The following is a 22537-nucleotide window of genomic DNA, read 5'->3' on the forward strand; positions in this document are numbered from 1 at the left end:
GTACTTGGGGCAAAGACAAAGAAACGTTGCTGGCAACATACAAGGCAATAGGCCGGCCGGTTTTGAACTACGCAGCGCCAGTGTGGTCGCCAGGGACTAGTAGGACGCAGTGGACGAAGCTACAGACTGTACAGAACACCGCACTCAGGACAGCGACAGGATGCCTCCTGATGTCGCCTGAACACCGGCGAGGCGCAAATGCTCCCTGTAAAGGAGCACAATATAATGCTCTTCAAGCAGTTCCTAATCGGGAGCCACAGAAGTGGATAAATGAACATTTAGAGTAGAGTACAACAACAACAGTAGCATTTAGAGCTAAATGTGCTTTTACCCGTAAGCAAAAACAGCCCATAAGCCATTTTTTGCTCTCTCAGGAGTCCACAGGGCAGCATTTTGGGCACACTATTTTTCATACTATTTATGACAATAGTTCCTGTGTTTCAAATCCTAGCTTTCTTCTGTTTGCTGATGACTTCAAAATATATTCTGAAATTATATGCATAAATGACTCGGCTGAACTTCAAGCGCTCTCTTCAGAACTCTTCAGAGTTCACCGATTCTTACACTATTAAAATACTCTATTCCGCGTTTGTGCGTTCACAATTGGAATATGCTGCCTTTATTTGGAGACCGAGTCATACTGTTCATATTAATCGTTTAGAAAAGTTGCAATAGGTATTTTTACGCTTTTCTTTACGTTCACTAAGGTTTGCTGCACCATTGCCATCATATATTGGTCCCGTTGTCGGCTAATTAGCCTACCAACTTTGCATAAGAGAAGAACTTCTCAGGCTATATCATTTTTATTGGGTATTATCTCAGAAAAATTGAGTGCCCGGCCTTACTTGAGAGAATCTATTTTTAGGTTCCTAACCGTAGTTTGCGTCGGTTTGGTGCGTTTAAGGTTGGGCTAAGCAGAACGGTTTATGGTGCAAACGCGCCAATAAACAGAACCTTTTTGAACTACAATAACACCAGTAAATATTATTTCCGCCCGAAAAAAAATATACCGTTATGATCAGGAGTAAGACCCCTATCGATCCTAATATTATAATTTTTAATAAGAGCAATGTATGTACATACGTATTGTACACTTATACTCCCTAATTATACGCACTTATTTGTGGTGTATTTTTTTTTTAACGTATGGTAGCATACATTTTGTGTTACTGTCAGCCATTGTTATTTCTGCTTGTTTATGAAATGTGCAAACGTTTGTGAAGATATTTATAAACGCGTTTTACTTAATTAATTAATTAAGAATTGTATATTGAAGTGGAAATCTCAGGCCGGGATTTTAATGCAACTATTTTGCCGAAGTGTGTACATAAATAGAGTGTTTATTGTGAGAAATAGCGCCGAGAGGTTAGTTCAATTTACAAACTTTATCAACAAATAACTTAAAAACTATAAGCCTGCTGCGGCTAAAAGTATACATATTTGCAATCAGGAGAACTCCCTCTACCGTTCCATAGCTACCTTATAGCATCCGGGGATGCCAAACTAAATTGCAGCCAATACCTTCCGCTTTCGAATTCTTATTACTGGAGTCCAGACGCGTCCATTGGTACCGCATTTCCAGAATATTGATAAATTTTAAGCACTTCCTCAACACCCCCTGCGAATTTCATCAGGGGTATTCTCTGAGTCTTGCAAGGCCCTTGCACGGTGCACGGATTGCACGGTTTGCAAAGCTGTCCCATACGAAAACCGGTTTTAACCGTGCAATCTGTGCACCATGCAAGGGCTTTGCAAGACTCATAGAATACCCCTATAAAATTTCGCTATACTTTGCCTTTAATAGGAAATGGTCCATTATTGAAAATCTCAGCCTATGTAAGCCCAGTACTATAATTTGTATGCTTCAACCTCACCCCAATTTATGAACTTTTCTAAACCTGGATTCGTGCTGTATTACTACTTTACTTGAATTTTACTGGAATTCATGCCTTCTAAGGGCGTGTCCATTAAAATGTGTACACAACATGACACTGGCGGCCTCAAATTTCATCTATATTACAAGAAAAAATAAAATTAATAAGCGGTTACACAAATTTATGTATTTATGCAAATTTATCTTCCGGGAATTCATACTTATATATACATCAATACGTATCTGCATCAGTAGGTTCATTGACGATGCATCCAGACAAAGGAACTGAAAATGTAGACTTTCTTCCTCCGTAGACATATTAACATTTTCAACATTAAAAATCATTGCCCCAATTAAACTTTTCTTCATAAATTTTTAAAAGAAACAATTAAATCCGAAAACACCGAACATAATGATTTAATTCAAAATGCATATTTGAAATATAATGTGCATAGTCTTACTTACATGTATATCACTTAACTCTTCCTTTGAGAAGCTATAACAAATTTTGGCTAGTTATCTACTTTTTGACCACTCCTTTATTAAAAATCGATTACTCACGTCTCAATACTCCAACTTCAAAATGTACTTTACGGAAAAATTAAAAAAAAAGAAAGCGAGAGCACAAATGGCACTCTCCCAAACGGCAACGAAACATTGAAATTTGATACTATCGGTATAGTACTTGAACCCTTTAAGCCTTTATATTCGAAAAGAATGAAAATAATTTGTATTATACGGTGTTTACATCAGGCAATTATAAACGAGATTGGTTGAATCAAAAAATGGCTTCCTACCATGGATGCCAACTCATCTATTTATGTCTCTCCCATTGGCAACCACGAAATTCCGCGCACTGGCATCATTCTATTAAAAAACTCAAATTTTTTAAGACAATTGCTTGAATTTATAGCATACATCAAGATAACCAACCGTTTAACTATGGAAAAACTAAAAATACATATCGATAGCACTTTTTACGCTGATTTCAACTATATAAATATTATTTGGCGCAATTGAAAAGTAAGAAAGATATAAGAGGTTAAAAAAAAAAATTCGTGATATTTTAAAATATTAATATTTTAAGGTAATGATGTCAAAATAAAGACAATTAATTTATCTTCAAGTCGATATATAAAACGTGTATTTTCGTTTATATATTTAAGCCAAAAATATTAAAAAACAAAAAAAATGTTATAATTTTCTCATTAAATAACCTTTTTTGGAAAAAGTGCATAATTAATGATAAAAAAATTTATATTATTAAGAAAGTGCACTTAATATACATATTATATTATGATTTGCTTTTGAGTTTTGAAATTGCAGTGATAGTGGAAGAAGTTCTGCGAAAATATCCGCCCCCTTCTTCGGTAACACAGAAAGGAGAACTCTACTTACAGGTCTATTCTGCGCTGGTAATAAAAAGTTTGTAACCGGTAAATAAAGTTCCTGTCAAGATTTAAACCCTTTTCGCATTCTGTGTACTCTTGTAACCGGTAAATTTTGTTACCATCTTAAGCTGGTAACAAATTATTGCCCCGTGAAATATGCAATGCCAGGATTTGCAAAATTCTTCATAGCTGAATTGATGAATATTTTAACTGCATTACCACCGTACCTAGAATCGCGGTGACAAGAACTGGTAACATTTTTTGGTAATACAATTTTCCGGTTACAAAATCTTCGGTAACGTGCAGAATAGACCTGTTAGTGAGGGTTATAATCCCTAAGTGCGGCCGAAGGCCGCCTACGCAGAAAGGTGTTCCCGGCAAAAGGTGTTCAGCTCCCCTTATTCGGCAACACAGAAAGGAGAATTCTACTTAGTGAGGGTTATAATCCCTAAGTGTGGCCGTAGGCCGCCTACTCAAAAAGGTGTTCTCTGCAAAAGGTGTTCAGCCACCCTTCTTCGGCAGCACAGAAAGGAGAATTCTACTTAGTGAGGGTTATAATCCCCAAGTGCGGCCGAAGGCCGCCTACGCAGAAAGGTGTTCTCTCCAAAGGTGTTCAGCTCCCCTTCTTCGCCAACACGGGAAGGAAAATTCTACTTCGTGAGGGTTATAATCCCTAAGTGCGGCCGAAGGCCACCTACGCAGACAAATTATCTCTGCAAAAGGTCTTAAGCCCCCCTTCTTCGGCAACACAGAAAGGAGAATTCTACTTAGTGAGGGGTAATAATCCCTAAGTGCGCCTACTCAGAAAGGTGTTCTGGGCAAAAGAAACTATGATATCACCTCACACTTGCCACTTGCTTGTAAATGCTTTTAATCTTGGTATCACTAAATTCTTAGACCTCAATAGCAAATCATAATAATAAAATATGTATATATTAAAGGTAAAAACTTGCACTTTCTAAGTTATATACATTTCTTTAGCATTGTTAATGCACTTTTTTCTAAAAATGGTTATTTTACGAAAAAAATTTTACATTTTAATTCTTTGTTATCATTTTTGGTTTAAATATATAAACAAGCATACACATTTTTTATATTAACTTGGAGATAGATTAATTGGTTTTATTTTAACGTCATTACTTTTACAATCGGTTACGTGGTTTAGAAAATATTAATATTTTAAAATATCGAAAAAAATGTTAACCTCTTATATCTTCTTTACTTTTCAATTGCGCCAAATAGTATTTATATAGTTGAAATCAGCGTAAAAAGTACTATCTGTCTGCATTTTTAGTTTGCCCATAGCTGAACGGTTGGTTATCTTGATGTGTTCCGAATTTATTAACGAATGTAGTTACATACAATATTTAAATGTTAAATTTTTTCACAAATTTTTTATAAACATATCTCTTATTGTATAACATACGCCATATAAGTCAAAGTCAAATTCGGGCAAAACTCACAAAGATTCAACAAATTAAAAAAAATCCTCACAATTTTTAACCTTTCACTCGTAATTTTTAGAAGCCAATTTAATTTTAGTATAATAATGTGCACGTTTGAAGGGTTAAAAATTACTGTTGATTTTTGATATTCTTCGACTGCGGCCTTTCGCACTTTCTTCCTCTCGAATTGCTTGATTAAATAAAGATTACAGATTAGACATATGTATGTGTATATATTATAAATATTGACTTCCATGTCTATCCTTAATATTTTGTTATTGTCATTTTTCTTTTCGTACAGTAGTTTTAGAGGTTCGAACAGTACGTCCGATACAGTATTTATTTGCTCATTTATTATTTGTTCTTTGAAGGTCTTCTGTTTATATGTGACACGTAAAGTTAAAAGGGACCTACGCTCAGAAAAAACGATTTCGAGAAAAACGACTTTGAAGTTTACCAAGTTGATTTTGATCCTTCTGAACGTTTTAATGGATTGAAACTCGTTCCTCTGGGGTTTTCCGGGTCGCTGATTACGAATCCGATGTTCGTTTTTAAAAATTCAAAATGGCGAATCCAATATGGCGGAAAAAATGTAAAATTTCTTCGAATTCATGTGGATCCACCATTTTGAATTTTGAAAAACTAACATCGGATTCGTAATCAGCGACCCCAAAACACCCGAGTAACGAGTTTCAAGCGAATTTGATTAATTTCAGAATAGTTTGTCAGATTTGATTTTTTTTTGTACTTTTTTTTGTTAAAAGTAGCTAACTTTGACGTGAAATTGATGAAAAAACTAATACAGCTAGAAAGCTGCGGTTTATTGCATTGGAAAGAGCGTCCCGTTTACTATAAGAGTCGATGAAAAAGTGAAAACCGACTTTTTCTGACCGTAGGTCCCTTTTAACTTTACGTGTCACATATATTTCCATATTTTCTAATATATTCAATCTTTGTCCTTTATATTGTACACGGAGAAATTCTGTTGTTTGTCCAATCTTCATTGGTGCGCATTTACTTTTGATCATGTGATTGGCGAAGTTCGATTCTGTTGTAGCCTCTGGTTTACGTTTTTTCTTATTATAATCCCTTATGTGTTCTCGATACCTTGTTCTTATATTTCGTCTTGTTTGTCCTATGTAGCTGTATCGGCACTCGCAGGTTAACTTGTAAACGCCCTATTTATCTAGTGGGTCTTCCTCGCTTATTTTCTCTTTCAATATTCGTCCCACAGTGTTTATTTTTTTTTAATGATGTCTGAATGTCGTACTTATGAAAGAATTTGGCAAGTTTATACGACGTCTTTCCCGTGTAAATTAGAACTGCAAAAGTTTTTTTATTGTTTTCTTCTTTTCTGCCCTGTTTCGATTTTGTGTCCTTTCTTAACTTTTCAACCAGGCCTCTCTTATATCCGTTATTTTGCGCAATGGCATATATTGTATCCAGTTCATTCTTGTAGTCTTCTTCTGTTAGAGGGGTCGTTTCAAGCCTCGTTATTAGTTGTCTAAGTGCTACATTTTTGTGTTGCTGTGGATCGTTCGAGCTGTTGTGTATTATTGTATCTGTGGCTGTTGGTTTTCTGTATGTTTCGAACTCTATCTTGCTCGTGGTATTGTTTATTTTAATTGTTAAATCCAGATAGTTAATCTTTCTCTCCTGTTCCGTTTCCATAGTGAATTTTATATTCTGGTGTTGTTTGTTGAGATAGTCGAGTATCTGCTTCTCTTTGTTCCCCTCTATTATACATATTACATCATCGACATATCTCGCGTAGAATTTTATTCCTAGGTTGGTGGAAAGGTTTTCCATATATTTCCCTTCTAGTGTTTGCATGAATACTTCCATGAGTATTGCTGACGTCGGATTACCCATTCCCAACCCGTTCGTCTGTTTATATATCTTATAATTGAACCGGAAGTAGTTCTGTTTTAATGTAACCTTCAATGCGTTTATTATTTCCGTAGCAGCTTCTCTTGTCATTCTTTCAATCAGTATTTCTTGTACGGTCTTTATGGTTTCTATTGTTGGTATCGTTGAGTAAAGGTCCTTGATGTCGAATGATACGAATTTAGTGTTTTTGTTGATCTTCAACGATTTCATTTTCTCGATTAAATCTGCTGTATTCGTTATGGTGTATTTATTGCGTAGATCCAGGTTATCCTTCAGCAGCGTCTTTACCCTATAAGCCTATAAGTGAGTAATTAAATCAAGGCAGAAGGGTAGGCTATAAATAATGTTGACACTTGCTCGGAGGATGAGAATGGTTTTGATTAAGGTCCGTAAAAAACATAAACATTTTTAAATATATTAACAGACATTTGTATGAAAGAGAGCATATATGTATATGCATAAACTGAAAAATATAAAAAGAATTGTCCGGAAAAAAGAACTCGGAAATAAGTGCGAAGTTTAATGTTTTCCTGAAAAAAAGGAAAAAAAAACTGAAAAAGTGTAATGAAAATTTACATATAACATAAAAAAAAACTAAAAATCGTGAAATACGAGAGTTGTGCTATCGTCGTGCCAAAGGTGACAGGTAATAAGATCAACGGAAATAAGGTCAATTGACTTTATTTCCCACCCTGGTGCGAAATAAAGTCAATTGACATTAGGTGCGTTCGTTTAAAATCTCCAGCAGAAACCAACCAACTGCCAAATTCCGGCGAAATGTCATCTGTTCTCTCACAAGAGAGAAATATCCAAAATAGTACGCGAACAGAAAATTTGCAGAAACTTGCAAGTTAGACGAACAGCTGATATAATTTTTGTTTACATACAAAAGTGTAAAATTTAAAACGTACGAAAAGNTCCCGCCGTGCTGTAACGCAGGTAGATTTATTTTTTGTATACGTTGAAATAAAATTTTTATATCTTTTAAACATCGAGGGCTTATATTCAATAATACCCTCTATATAAACACTTTTCACTTGAGATTCTGATATAAAAATCCACCTAAGCTTTAACTGTCATCAGTGATATTAATTTTGCCTTATATAACGACAGGTAATAAGTCCCAGATGGTTTCAAAAATCACAAATTAGTTTTTGTGCAAATTGCAGATATAGGGTATTAATGAATTCAAGCCCTCGATATTTCACATTTTTATATTTGTAAGTTATTGGAAGCAGGGATGCCAACTTGGCTCAAACCGTGCCATTTGTCCCTATTTTACTTCAAATGGCACTTAATTTTTCAATTTGGCACAAAGTGCCAAAATGGCACTTTTGCAAAAAAAAAATAACATTTCAATACATTTTTGTGAAATCCTTTGCGTGCACTTCTTTTTCTCAACAAAAATTTTCTAATTTATAAAGGCTATTCAACTGGTTTATCTTATTTTATCATTGCACTTGTGTTTGGAAAATGTAGCTTTATTTTATTGCTAAATGTGAATGATTAAAAGGAATGAAATCTTTTTTGGCTCTTTTATTTTCCTATTTGGCACATTTTGGCACTTTTTTGTCCTCAATATGGCACCTCATAACTAAGGATAGTTGGCAGCCCTGATTGGAAGATTTCTGCTGTGTTTTGGGGCAACAACTTGTCTGCAGTAAAAAAGCAGATAATTTGTGTTTCAAAAGTGTGTGAAAACCAATCAATTAACTTATATGATTTCGGTTCCGATATTAAATAATCAATAATTGTTTATATCCGCATTTTGGCACACTGACTCGTTGAATGTGCCATCTAATAAATAATGTCGTCGTTCTCCTTAGCTGCTTTTAACTGATGTCGTCACAAATTTCTGGCGGAGACATGAATACAGTGTAAGAAAATTCTTTTTCTATAATTGTTTCCTTATAGAAACGCTGGTTTCTTTTCCACCTTAGACGCTCCGAATTCGTTCAAAATATGCTAATTTAAAACACAGATTTCTTTCAGTGTTCCTCCGGGGTTTTTGGACATGGACTGTTTCTTCAATTTAATAGTGTTCGCTTTATTTTTGTGGAAACGAAACATGTTTTGCAAGTTATGGATCATTTCTACACTCTTTCTCCAAATATTTCTCGTATTCCAGCTGGGCGCAGGCGTTTAGTTTTTCGCATCGTGTTTTTACATATTCGTAATTTAAATTTTTTTAATAAAATCAATTGGTGGTAGTTCATGATTGTGTGTGGATTAATATCACAACACTGAGGATTTGGCAATAACCTTTTTCATCTATTAAAAAACAACACTTACGGGGCAATGTTTATTGTAAGAACAACATTTTTTTCTATGAATCGACATACTTTAAGCATTGTTGACGCTATTTCCATTTGAATGAGGAAATAGCGTCAATGACTTTATTTCCAAATTTTTGTTGACTTTATTTCGCTTTTGAAAAGGTAATAATGTCAATTGACTTTATTTCGCACCAGCGTGGGAAATAAAGTCAATTGACTTTATTTCCATTGACCTTATTACCTGTCACCCGTGCCAAATAGTAATTGCCATGAAAAAAAACCAAGCGGTACCAATACGCCAAAATTTAATTTTAAACGGAAAAGCGAGTAGCTCATCGAGGGACTAAATCCTCATCGAAGCACGAATCCGAGGATCGTAACACCATCAGCCATGAACAGAAATGGACAAAAGCCGCAGCAGGACATGACCGAAAACCAGGGCCAGAGAGCGAATTAGTATATATGGAGTTATTTTCTTTATATCTTATACTGAATTGTTTTTTCTCTTTTCTTTGTTGAAATGATGTATATATGTACGTAAGTGCTTATGAATCTAACTAAGGTTTAAATTAGAAAAAAAGGTGAATAAAAAACAAAAAGTTATTAAGTGATGTGTATAAGTGCCTAATTGCCTATTTTTTTATCTTATTACATACACAAGAAAAGTAAAAAAAATAAATAAAAAAAATAAAAATAAAAATAAAAAATTAGTTGAACTCGTTTTAAATTCTCTATTCGCAAATAAAATTTCGTGGTAGCCGGAAGTTCTGCCCATAGAGGATTGATATTAGCGCGTAACAAAACTATATTTCCGGATGGGAACCGTTCCGTAGTTAGTGACGATTAGGTTTTACCTCATAGAGTGCTATGAGACTTATTTTTCTATAAATTACAGCATTAGCAGCCATGGTCGTTACAACCAGTGAACATCGAACATGATTCCCCGTTGTCGTCGCTGAGCTCAACGTCGCATCGATGGAGAAATATGTAAGTGATGAACTTTTGAATTTCTTGTATATTGACATTAAAAATCTGAATAGCGTAAACTAAATCGAATAACAGAAGAAATAATCTTTGAAGCGAGCTGTAGTTATATAGCTAACATAAACGTTATAAGCGAAAAAAAAAAAACAAATTATCTAATAGCTGAAGGTTTCGTTGTACATGCCGACGAGTTCGTGTCCTAAGTCTGCAACCGAAGTTCAAGTAGATGCTAAAGTTCTATGTGCGAATATATTACTTTTCAGAGTAAAGTAATGAAGAGATTAATTTTTTTTTCGTAGGTTTTAACGACAAAAGTATTCTTTGTAAAATTTAATTGGCAAAACAAAAAACCTTAAAAATATAATGCAGAAAAAATATATATATTTCATCTATTATTATCAATAAAAACAATAAATGTAAATAGGTACACAAAAATACATATACACAAAAATTTAGTAGGATAGAATATATTTCTAGCTATACCTATCTTTAGGATTACGTAGTGAATTAAAAATCGGATTTTTTTATATAATTCAGTAATTGAATATTGTATTTAGAATAAGGTGAAATTTCTAAGAATTTGAGGCAGATGTTTATTTTATTTCTAGATTTAATAAAGTTATGAAATATTTTGTATTTTTTATAATGGAAATTTAATCTTTTGCTTGGATGACGAAATGTAGGGAAAGGTTAGTAGACATGGGTTAGTTTATTTTATTTTGGGTTGATGGAAATTGAATCCAGTCCATTAACAGGTTGGGAGGGGGAATTTCATCTTTCCACTCCCTCCATTCGTGGTTGTTCCAGCTCTACCCCTCTAGGATTCTTTAATAAGATGTTATTTTGCGTTCGCTGCTTTCATTTCGCTGGTTTGCGTTTTATCGCCTTTTTTTGTTGTATATTCTCTGCATACAATTTTGACTTTTGTACGAGTTTCGCAGTTTGTGACCGAGACACGCCCACGCATATTTCCCTGAGCCAGACTGTAGCACAGCAAGGTGCTTCTCATTTTTATAGCAGCATTCAGGAGAAATTCGTTACAGTCTCCAAACCAAATTTGACAAGGGATGACGGAAATTCGTTCCAAAGTACATTTTCACCATTAGTCAACGATAAGTATAATTAAAAAACCGGCAAAAAGGTCATTTAAAATTTCGAACTAGTTCATTCGATCAATTCAATGACCTACTGCTTCGAACTAACTAGTTCGTGAAGTTCCCAACTATAGAACACGGTTTATATTTAAATGTTTATTTTGATATAAAAACTGATTCACAAAGAAAAACCGCAGGATGGCTTATTTAAATTAATTACACTGTAGGTAAATTTTAAGGTTTTGATATATCACAGCTAAACGGCCAAACACCTAAACTTAATTTTGGCCTCTAGATTACGATGGCGTTTTCAGAAAATCCGTATCACGTCAAAATTTTTAGATATTTAGGGGGGAAGTTTTAGAGTTCTGAAANTCGATCTCAAAATACATTGAAAATGTGCTGAGATAGGGCGTTTTTAAATCAGCAGCTGAGATAGGTCGATCTTCCACTCAGCCATCGATATATACATATATATGTACGTACATATACTCATAAATATCTAATTCAATAGATCGGTCTTGTGTCGTCTACAAATGTGTACCGAGCGCTCATTTACCTGTTGCACATAGTGNAAGTTTTCAGGTTATTTTACTAAAATTTTGCACGTGACTGTATTTTGATATTACCTTAGCTATTTCTGAAAATCATGGAAATCGGTTNTTTTAAATCAGCAGCTGAGATAGGTCGATCTTCCACTCAGCCATCGATATATACATATATATGTACGTACATATACTCATAAATATCTAATTCAATAGATCGGTCTTATGTCGTCTACAAAGGTGTACCGAGCGCTCATTTGCCTGTTGCACATAGTGATGCATTAAAAGTTCCAAATCATCCATCCGAACTCGAAACTGTCTATGATTGCAAACAGTCTATGGCAANGCTGGCATATTTTTACAGTTTCTGTTGTACGAATGGCTTTTTAATACCTTTTTTGTACTGTGAAAGCTGTTGTTCGTTAAAGTCAAAGTGACTGAGTAATGCTTTCAAATAGGCNCGGTCTTATGTCGTCTACAAAGGTGTACCGAGCGCTCATTTGCCTGTTGCACATAGTGATGCATTAAAAGTTCCAAATCATCCATCCGAACTCGAAACTGTCTATGATTGCAAACAGTCTATGGCAACGCCATTACCACTTACCACAATTTACCGTCTTTCATATCCCAAGAACACCTAAACAGCATGGTGCGNAAAAACACAAACCGAAAATCCACGCGCGCGATTACTGTCATATTAATTGATAAAAAACATCGAAACACTTTTATTCATCATATCATTGTCTTCGGAAACTCCTAAAGATGAAAAAAAATTAAAAAGCTTATACTATGTCTCCATTGTGAGATTTAATGAAGATTTAGCCCTCTGACGAGATTTGACGCTAAATCTTTTGAGATTTACCNCTGGCACTCAGGCTTATTGCATTGATGTTGCAGGTTAGATGAATGAAATGGGAATTACTGACTATAAACCCGAACAATGGCGTCTGTTTATTGCATCAAAGCGAAGTTTGGAAGCAGTCTTGCTCTATCGCGATAGTAGCAAGAAACCCATTCCCATCTTGTATGCGGTTGGAATAAAGGAATCATACGAAACAATGCAATTAATTAAATTAATGTTAAGAATTACATCAAACAGTTGGTTAGAGTCAACGAAACTGCATTCCTATATTAGAAAAATAATACCTTTCCAAAACTTTCCGTTGAAAAAATCAGTGAAGGTAGTTTTTTGATTGTATATGAGTGAAAATCTCTCAAGTGGTTGTAAACCGAATAAAGTGATTTGTGGGAAAATATCTTGACCGTCCAATTTTGGGTGGCCCATTTGAGAGATTTTCGCAAATATATTTTATTATATATCTCTCTTGCTTTAAGAACCCTATCATTTTTATTTCAGGTGTGCTTAATGGGCCGAACATCAGAAGATTAATGAAGAATCAAGGCTTCTTGGAAATTCTTGATGGCACAGCAGCCGTTGCATGGGATGCAGTTCGGGCTTTAATTAAACACGTTCTGTGTAAAACTCGTTCACCTGAATATGCCATTTTTATTGCGAACTTGATGGAATATTTTGACGCCTTTGATGTACACATGTCGCTTAAAATCCACATGCTACACAGTCACTTTGACTTTTACGAGCAACAGCTTTCAACAGAAACCGACGAGGTAGGAGAGAGATTTCACCAATCCATTATGTGTTTTGAGGACCGATTCGCTGTTGGCGGACTTTTGCTGGTCGATCGCAGGAGGCAAAGGATATTAAAAAAATCATTCGAGCAATAGAATTGGCACCAAGGTTTCAACTGGTCTGATGCAAATATAGACGTATAATGCCGCTAACTTTGTTCGGCATGCGGTAAGTCTTCAACCACATAGCGGTCGTTCGGTTGGAAAAGTATGAATGTATTAGTGAAAAAGTTTGCATGTATTGCTATTGTCCGGTGTAAACCCTAAGTAAAATGAAATAAAAGGGGTCTTCATATAAAGTGATAAAGGGACAAATTGCTTAAATTTATTAGTTTATCCGCTTTCTTTCATGAACGTACCTTGCTTAACAATAGCACAAAATTGTTTATTATTTAACTTATCTGGCTTATCTCGCCTCTTGTGCAAATTTTCTTTTTATGCGTTCGTAGCAAAATCTGCCACCTGGCAACTTGTCAGAGTGGAATTTTGCTGAAATTTATGCGTTTATCCACCAAAATCGTTTGATAAAGTGATAAACTTTGGTTAAATAGATGTTCATACAAAGTTTGACAGTTCATTTATCAAAATGATAAATCTATCACTTTATCAAGTTTATCACTTTTGATGAAGACCCCTAATATGAGTTTCTAGTTTATAACCTGTCAAAACAAAAGTCAAAATATTTTTTAATACTGAAAACGCACCATGGATGACCAGCCCGGTATGAAATGAAAGCATCGAGTTTCTAATAGAGAATCACCCCGCTACAGAGTAGCCGTCTTTATCACAGCGCTATTGCTACTATTTGCTGGCCAAAAGACATTTTTTAAAGTATCGATAAATCGATTTTTTTTGTCAGTTCACTAAAATAATTTTTCAGAGTAATAAAGTACATACTCATTATTTTCTAAAACAGTTTCTCCGTTGAGATATCAGCTGTTAAAGTGGACATTTCTACTAAAAGTTTACATATTTATTTCTTTCGTAGTCAGTATTCTTGTAGTTCGAAATGATATAAGTCTTCTAGTGAGAAAGATACTTCAAAAAAGGGAATGGAAATGAATAAAGAAGGTAATATTTGTGTGATCAATAAAAAAGAAAACTAACATATGGCTTGCTAAATAAAATAAAACTCATTTTCAAAATGTACTCTAATTTAGGTAATAATATTTCAATTTAAGTAGAGCTTTAAAAAATTGGTTTATTTGGCGGTCTCCAAGCTTTGTGGGCAATAAAAACGGTCAATTTAGAGTTTGTGCTACAATTTTTTGCAATTTTTTAATAATAGGATTTTTTATTAGAGATATTTCATGTCACCGCGGCCACCTCTCTGCGCGATCTCTAAGGATTTGGATGAAACTTGAAGAGATTGAAGGTCTAGGTGACAGGAATATACGTGCACCATATTATGCCGATATGACGAAGGGTTGTCTATTTACACGGGGCTTAAATTTTGAGAAAACGTCATACATACCTTTCTTTAAAGTGCTGTATCTTGGACACCTTTTAACGAAATTTAATGAAAAAAAAATTTATTTCTTCGGTCTTATTATATATTTTTTACATTAATGTGCCACAACTAAAAAACAAAACAAAATTAAGTAAACATATTTCGTTTTGATATTTTTTTTGTATATAGCATTTTTTTAATTTTTATTTTTACATAAAAACATTGTCTATAATATCAACTTTAAGCACCCAAATGGGCGTAACGGGCTACTTAGGCGTATGGACTGTAGATCGTCTAACTCTCGAGCAATATGATAAATAGACATTGAAATTGTATATTTTCGAAAGAGGAAAGGGGTGTAAAAAACAAAAACAATATGAATAAATCATATTAACTTTACTAAAGGGTCTGAAATCACGAAAATCCCTTCAAGGAAATTACAGAATTGAACTTTGTTGCAAGTTCACATGGGAAATCTGCTTGCGACGGGATTCGAGGAAATTTTAAGAGACTAGCAGCTAGGGCAGGTCTTCAACTCCTGACGTTACAACAAATTCGTACACCCGAAGCCCTCTACCAATGGAGTAAGAATAATTTAGAGAAAATGACATCTAATAACCAGGCTTGGAACAAGAAGCTTACAGCAAAGAACTAAATACGATAAAATAACGGATACCGAAAGGGCCTAGGAAACAAGAACGAAGAACTCAAATAAGAAGGAAAATAATGAAAAAGCTTGGGCAGTCTTAACTTATACGGGCAAAACATCATATAAATTGGCTAAAGTATTCCAAAAGTATAACATCAATACAGCATTTAGAACGAAGAACAACGTGGGGAGGATACTACGAAATAGCACAAACGAGGAAGACCCACTAGACAAACAAGGTGAATATAAGTTAACTTGCGAATGTCAACATAGTTACATAGGGCAAACAGGGCGCAAGATAAAAACAAGATATCGTGAACATATAAGGGACTACAACAAAAAAATGCAAAAACCATCTACCTCACCGGAATCGATCTTCGCAAACCATATGGCAGAAAATCATTGTACGCCAATGAAAATAGGAAAGACAGCCAAAGTTCTCCATGTACAGTACAAAGGACAACGCCTAAACGTTTTTGCTTTTCTTGAGAGCTGCACACTCACCTTAAAGATGGTTTACAATATTCGTTAATTTTTCTTTATTTAATAATTTGGCACGTCTTGTCCCTTTCGCTGACACCGGAAAGAGAAATATCAGCAAAGGTGGCTGCCCTTTCGGTACAGGACGCTTCGTCTACCTTATTTCTAAAATGACAGCTACCGGGTGATACATATATACTTATTTTAAATACTTAAAATACAAGTAACATTACATCTCGGCCAATCTGACTAGTGATTGACTTCAATCAGCTGACATTTCTTGTTGAGGTTGTGTGACCAGTTGGTGTTGGTGACTGGAGGTATCTTTATTCCCGTTGGCGCGCGAACACCATTTCCGAAATAACATATGGTCCTCTATATTTCTGAATAAGTTTCTTATTGGTTCCAGCTGTGGTGTCCGTGTGTCTTATAACTACAAAATCTCCTACAGAGTATGTCTTGGCGGGGACACTTTTTTTTTAAAAGTATTGTAGGTTGTATTCCTGAGGTCGTTCTTTTGTTACTAAGTGCATTTTGTCGGTCTTCACTAAGATTCGTAGTGTCTTAATCTAACAATGTTTCTTCTATACATTCCGTAAGTTCATCTACGACGCAGCCCCATTGATTTACTCCGAAAAGCAAATCACTTGGCGTATGTTTGGTCGTACTATGGACAGTGTTATTCATCGCGTATTCTATTTGAGACAATTTAGCGGCCCAATCCGAATGTTCCACCGACTCAGTCAGTTTACTTAACATTGCCTTGTGAACACGGTTGACCCTTTCCACCTGCCCGTTTGCTTGTGGTGACGCTACTGCAACTTTAACATGACTTATGTTCCTTTTTAATAGAAACTCACTGAATTCAATGGAGGTGAAACAAGTTCCCCGGTCATTTATGACCCGTCGTGGACGCCTGTAGTAGCTGAAGTACTTATCTAGTGAGCAGCACACTCCCTTCGTACTCGTAGAATTAACTGGATGTAATTTTACAAATTTCGTGAAGGCATCTATAACGACCAGAATGGGCTTACGTTTTAACCTTATTGCTGGTAGAGGACCAAAGTGATCTAAATGGAAGGTGTCGAATGGAATCGGGTATTTAGGAATACTAAAGAGGTTATGGTCATTGAAACGAGCAGGAGCAGAATATATGATGCACTTTATGCAATTCTGAATTAGTCTACGAATTTTATCTTTCATATCACTGAACTAGTAGGTTTTTCTTATTTGATTGTATTATTTTTCTGCGCCTAAGTGGCCAATTTTCTCGTGTGTAATCCGGATGACTTTTCCTTCCATCTCTGAAGGAACACAAAACATTATTTTTTGGCCAATCCTACGACGTAATATTACTTCTCTCTTCTCTAATTCTCTCATAAGTGCTTTGACCTTTTCATCTAGATTCTGGGTAATTTGGATCTGAACATCCAAATCTATAGCAGCAACTAACCTACATTTACTAACCGAGGACCGAGGATGCACTGTATTTGAAATTTCATTTGCTTCATGTTTTACAATTGAATTGATACCATCTTCCTTTCCTTATAACGGACTTCTACTTAAAGCATCTACGTGCCCAAGATTTGTCCCAATCCTATGTTGAATAGAATAGCCAAAATTTTCCAACTCGATTGCCCATCGGGCTATTCGAGGGTTAATTTACTTTTTGTTTAAGTCATTGTCAATGAATTGCAGTCTGTAATAATTTTAAATGGTACACTTTCTAAATAGATTCTAAACCTTCGGAGAGCATAAATGATTGACAATGTTTCTAGCTCAAAGCTATGATTCCGCGACTCGGCCGGTGTAGTTGTTTTAGAGAAGTATGCAATTGGATGAAATTTGCCGTCATCCTGTTTTTCTGAGAAATCAGATCCAAAGCCCTGACCACTTGCATCGCAGTGAAGTTTTATTTCGCGTTTGCGATCATATACCGCTAGGAGTGGTGCACTGACTGAAATATTTCTTAGGTCCTTGAACGCTTTTAAATAGTCTTCTGACTGAGAAGATGAACTTTGCTGGAGAGTTGCTAGGCCGGATAATTTGCTGCTTAATGAAATCATCGGTGATCTTTTGAACCTTCCCTGTCCTTAAAAGATAATCTTCTCGGCAAGCAGTAAAAATGAGTATCGTCAGTTGTTCGGATTATCATCTTATAGTCATAAGGTTTCTTATCGATTTCTGAGGGCTCCAAATATGCATTATTTAACACTGCCCTAACGGCGTGTCACTCACATTCATTCAGGTTGGGTCCTATTTCTGACTGAAAAACAATTTCGTCTATGGCACCTATTTCGAACACTGTCGAGTCATGCGAATTAGCTCAATTATCACAATAGCCGTCCGCCTCCCCTAAAGTTAGTTTCATGACAGATTCTTGAGCACATTTTCCATATGTTTCATTTAATATGTGTTCATCACAAAGCGATTTATTACTACAGTCACCATCAGCAGTTTTATTAATAACCGAGCTAGATGTGTAAGGTGTCAAATTCTCTTTAATAAATTCGTTTCGTTTAGAGAGTACATTTTTAACATATTTGTTTTGTTTTTCTTTGTTATTTAATTCATTTACATTGTGTATAAAGTGAATATTAAATTTTATCATAAAGTCTTGACCAATGATCAATGGTGTAGTATGTGATTCATCTGGTACAATTATAATGTTCACAGTTTTAGTTGTTCCGCGAAATCTTACTGCACAAACGAATAAATTCTACTTTTTTCGACTCCGATATATTTTGTAGGTACCGCCGTAGATGATAACTTTACAAATTGTACATCAACGGACCATTGCATAATACTAATCGAACAACCAGAATCAAAAAGAGAGATAATATTTATAAAACCTGACCATATAATTCTTCTTCTTCTTATTTGGCGCTGTAACCGCCTAAGCGATTTTGGCCGAGTTCAGCAAAGCACGCCAGTCGTTTCTCTTCTGTGGCAACTGACGACCTGATATTTCCATCGCAGTGGGGGTCTCCCTCCTCCTCTGCTACTACCAGCGGGTTCCGAGTTGAATACTTTCAGAGCTGGAGCGTCGGTGTCCATTAGAACGACATGGACAAGCCAGCGGAGCCGCTGTATTTTAATTCGCTACATTATGTCAATGTCATTGTAAAACTCATACAGCTTATCGTTCCATCGTCTGCGGTACTCCCCGTCGCCAACGCGTAATGGCCCGTAAATCTTCCGCAAAATCTTTCTCTCGAATCCTCCAAGAGCCGCCTGATCGAATGTTGTCATTGTCCATGCTTCTGCGCCATATACCAGCACGGGCATGATGAGTGACTTATAGAGCGTGGTTTCGTACGTCGAGAGAGGACTTTACTCCTGAATTGCCTACTCAGTCCAAAGTAGCACTTGTTGGCAAGAGTGATTCTACGTTGGATTTCGCGATCAGTTGAAGCAGCGCTCTGTAGTCAAATCATCAGTGGCCACTGCCTTAGGCGCCTTTGCTTCAAGTTCCATGATGCCTAGTGAACAGTGGTTTACGTGACGTAGAGTTCTGGCGGCGTTGTTCTTAGCGTTCAATTCGCCGTACGAGTTCACTCACGGAATCAGCACCGTAAAGGATGCTGATGTTGTTGCTACTATCAGGGATCCCATCGATGATGATGCAACTAACTCCGGCCCCAAAATTTCTGTGCGACTATCGACTGCATTGCGACGACATAGCTAATGCAGGATCACGAGGGTTTGAGTTTGCGTGACCGTAATTGACGGTAAATCTCTTGCCTCGAGCAATTGCGTCGGAACATAGCACACAACGACGACTTCAATGCAGAATAGTCCATAAGGCCCTGATTCAGAATAAATTCCTTTGCTGTTCCGGTCATGCACCGCCGCAGTGCTAGACACTTATGCCTTTCGCTATAGCTATTGGCATCAGCGAACAGTAAAAACCATCTGTTGATTCGTAGTGGTTATCGCCACTAAACTTCGGAACTGCCCGACGAGTTCATCAAAATGGATGTATTTTCCCAGGCGAACACTCGAGTGAGTTTGCTTTTGTAGCAACTGACCTTGAAGTTCCATGACTTCTTGGGCCAGTTTTAAACCGCTAATTTTAGGCACGGTTTCAGCGGAACCGGCATCAGTCGGAGTTTAAGGTGCAGCGGTAGCACGCGCATCGGGAACAGCAACATCATGTACAGCGGCGGCACGAACGGCAAATAAAGTGGCATCGGGATCACAAGGCGTTAAGGCAGCGTATAAAGCAGCAGCACGAACACTAGGTGCATCAGAAGCACCAGGTGCGGCAGGGGTACTTGGTCCAGCAGGAACACTAGGCACAACAGAAGCAATAGGCGCAGCAGAAGCACTAGGTGCAGCAGGAGCACTAGGTGCAGCAACAGCGGTGACATCATGTATAGTGGCAGCGGATATGTCTGGTACCACATTGGTACTAGTTTCGGAAACTTAAGTTGCATTTGTGGAGGCTGAATTTATCGGATGTGGCTCAATGGTTACGCTGGAAAGTGAGTCCGTTTTGTTGCTGCGCTTCGGATCGCTGCTAATTCCCATATCTTCCCAGTGGCACGCGTTGAACGCCTTTCTTCAATTTTCGTTGTTATTTCGAAGTTGATAATTAAATAATGTGATAAACAATTAGCGGGTAGCACCCCACACCTGAGGCTAGGGTTGCCAACCGTACTATTATATATAGTATTGTACTATTTTTCCGGTCGGCGTACTATATAATGTTAAAAAAATATAGTACGCAAAAATATTATATTTCTTCAAGTTCAAAAACGTCCTATCTCTAAAACTTTTCAAGAATGCAGTATTCCAGAATTTGATTGAAAAACGCCCTATCTCAGAATTTGGTTGAATCACGCCCTGTTTCAGAATTCGATTAAAAAACGCCTTATCTCAAACGAAAATACATTGAAAATAAGCTGAGATAGGGCGTTTTAGAGTCGGCAACTGAGATAGGGCGTTCTTCAATCAAATTCGGAGATAGGGCGTTTTCTGCGATCTTGTTGCCTGAGTACGAAGATTGCTGCTTATCATAACATAAATTTAAAATCACATAAATTGTAATACATACTGAAATAAGAGATCAATGCGTTTATCTCTTGCATACAAATATATATACACACATACCTATGCATGCATTAGAAAATGCATTAGATAATAGGCTTTGCATGTATATAGCCGATGCACATGCAAGCAATAAAAATGTAATTAGAAGACCAAGCATTGGTTGGTAATCTTATGTAAATATACATACATACATGCACATGTACATATACACACACATACATATATAATTAGTTAAGGAAATAGAGTTAGAAAATTGTATATAAAAGAAAATGTTGAATAAATTATTCAGATTCGTAAAGACTCTCAATAACCGCTTCTTTTCTTTCTTTTATATTTTATGCTTTACTTCCCCCCACCAGAGGTAAGGGGTAAAGCATCTAACTATCTGTCTTCTTCTTTCTTTATTAAGGTTTTACTTCCCCCCACCAGCGGTAAGGGGTAAAATTATTAATATTGAAAGTACTAACCTCTTATTTTATTAAACTCTACTTCCCCCCACCAGTGGTAAGGGGTAGAGAATTTTAAAATAAGAGTATTTGTAGTTCGCGCATTGCTGAGCGTTACTTGTTACCCCCCACCGATAAGGAACAAGTGACTCAGCTCTGCTACGAACATTTGGTACGGGCCGGAATATTTGCTGTCAGCACGAACTCGTGCGTGCATGGGCGTTCAGTAAAATTTCATAAAAGCACGAATAGGCACGAAAAAGCCCGTTGCTAATACTACAAATTTAGATAAGCTCTTGTTTTTATACAAAAAAAAATAGTACATATTAAAACTCTTTTGATAAGAGAAAAGCAAAAAAAAGAAAGTTTACATATCTGTACATAAAATATCTTCCACTTTTCCTTCTTCCCAGAAAATATATTATAAAAATCTTTGATGTAAAAAATAGATTTTCTTGAGTAAATATACATACAAAAACACAAAATTACAAATATGTACATATGAATACATACAATAAAAGTTGGCTCTTTATTTCCGGGCTGGGACGTGTCCCGTCGTGCCGGGCCGAACCGGGCCGGGCCCCACTAAAATTCTTAACGTGCGGGCTCGTGCGTGTTTTTGAAAGTTGATTTTGCACTCGTGCCGTGCCGGGCCTGAAAATTTAGGCCCGTGCCCATCTCTAGTCGTCATCATAAGAGGGGGTCCAAGGCTTTACCTTTCTTGTTTAATGGAAGTGGTTTTTACATGGCGGGTCCCAAACCCAGCGCACAACCCATTGCTGGGACGGGGGTGGCTTTGCAACCAAATACACGTTTATATAGCGAGCCGCTTGCTCCAAGCAGACACTCGCTAGCAGCAGCACCTACTGGTGAACGGACGCTGCAGACTTCAGTGAGCCGAATAAGTCGGGTGGCCCACCGAAGCTCCCTCTCTTTCTGCCGTGACCCAAGGCTCCACTCGGATTGGTTACCGCATCTCGCTCATGGGTTGTTCACGTTGCCCAGAGTGCGCGAACGAGGACGCAAGAGTCGGGATAGAGTATAGCCGTGCAACGGTACCTGCGTACCCAGCGGAACGACTATACCCCATTGCAACCTGACCATCTGCTTCGATTAAATTCACAAAAGACCACACTTACCTCTTGCTTATCTCCCACATAGTAATAGTCATCACCGGAAATGGCAGCAACACGCGTGAGTTGGTTCTTCTTCCTAGGGCAATCTTTGTGCATATGTCCTAACTGGTGGCACGTAAAACACGAACCTGATGGTCGTTGTGGCATTGGGCAGTTACTCTGTTAGTGGCCAAATC

At 36.6% G+C, this 22537-nt stretch overlaps 1 protein-coding gene across 1 annotated transcript in view; it reads right to left on the minus strand.

Annotated features, from left to right (window-relative positions):
* The window catches only part of cib (thymosin beta cib), a 57624-nt gene extending 55063 nt beyond the window's left edge, over nt 1-2561 (minus strand). Inside the window, exon 1 of the mRNA XM_017617238.1 lies at nt 2339-2561. The gene's annotated coding sequence lies outside the window, so the exon portion shown is untranslated. The remainder of the gene's footprint in view (nt 1-2338) is intronic.
* Nucleotides 2562-22537: the final 19976 nt, after the last annotated feature.

Source organism: Rhagoletis zephyria, unplaced genomic scaffold (genome assembly GCF_001687245.7).
Source record: "Rhagoletis zephyria isolate East Lansing unplaced genomic scaffold, Rhagoletis_zephyria_1.1 Rzeph_scaffold_01369, whole genome shotgun sequence".
In the NCBI taxonomy this organism is placed as follows: Eukaryota; Metazoa; Arthropoda; class Insecta; order Diptera; family Tephritidae; genus Rhagoletis; species Rhagoletis zephyria.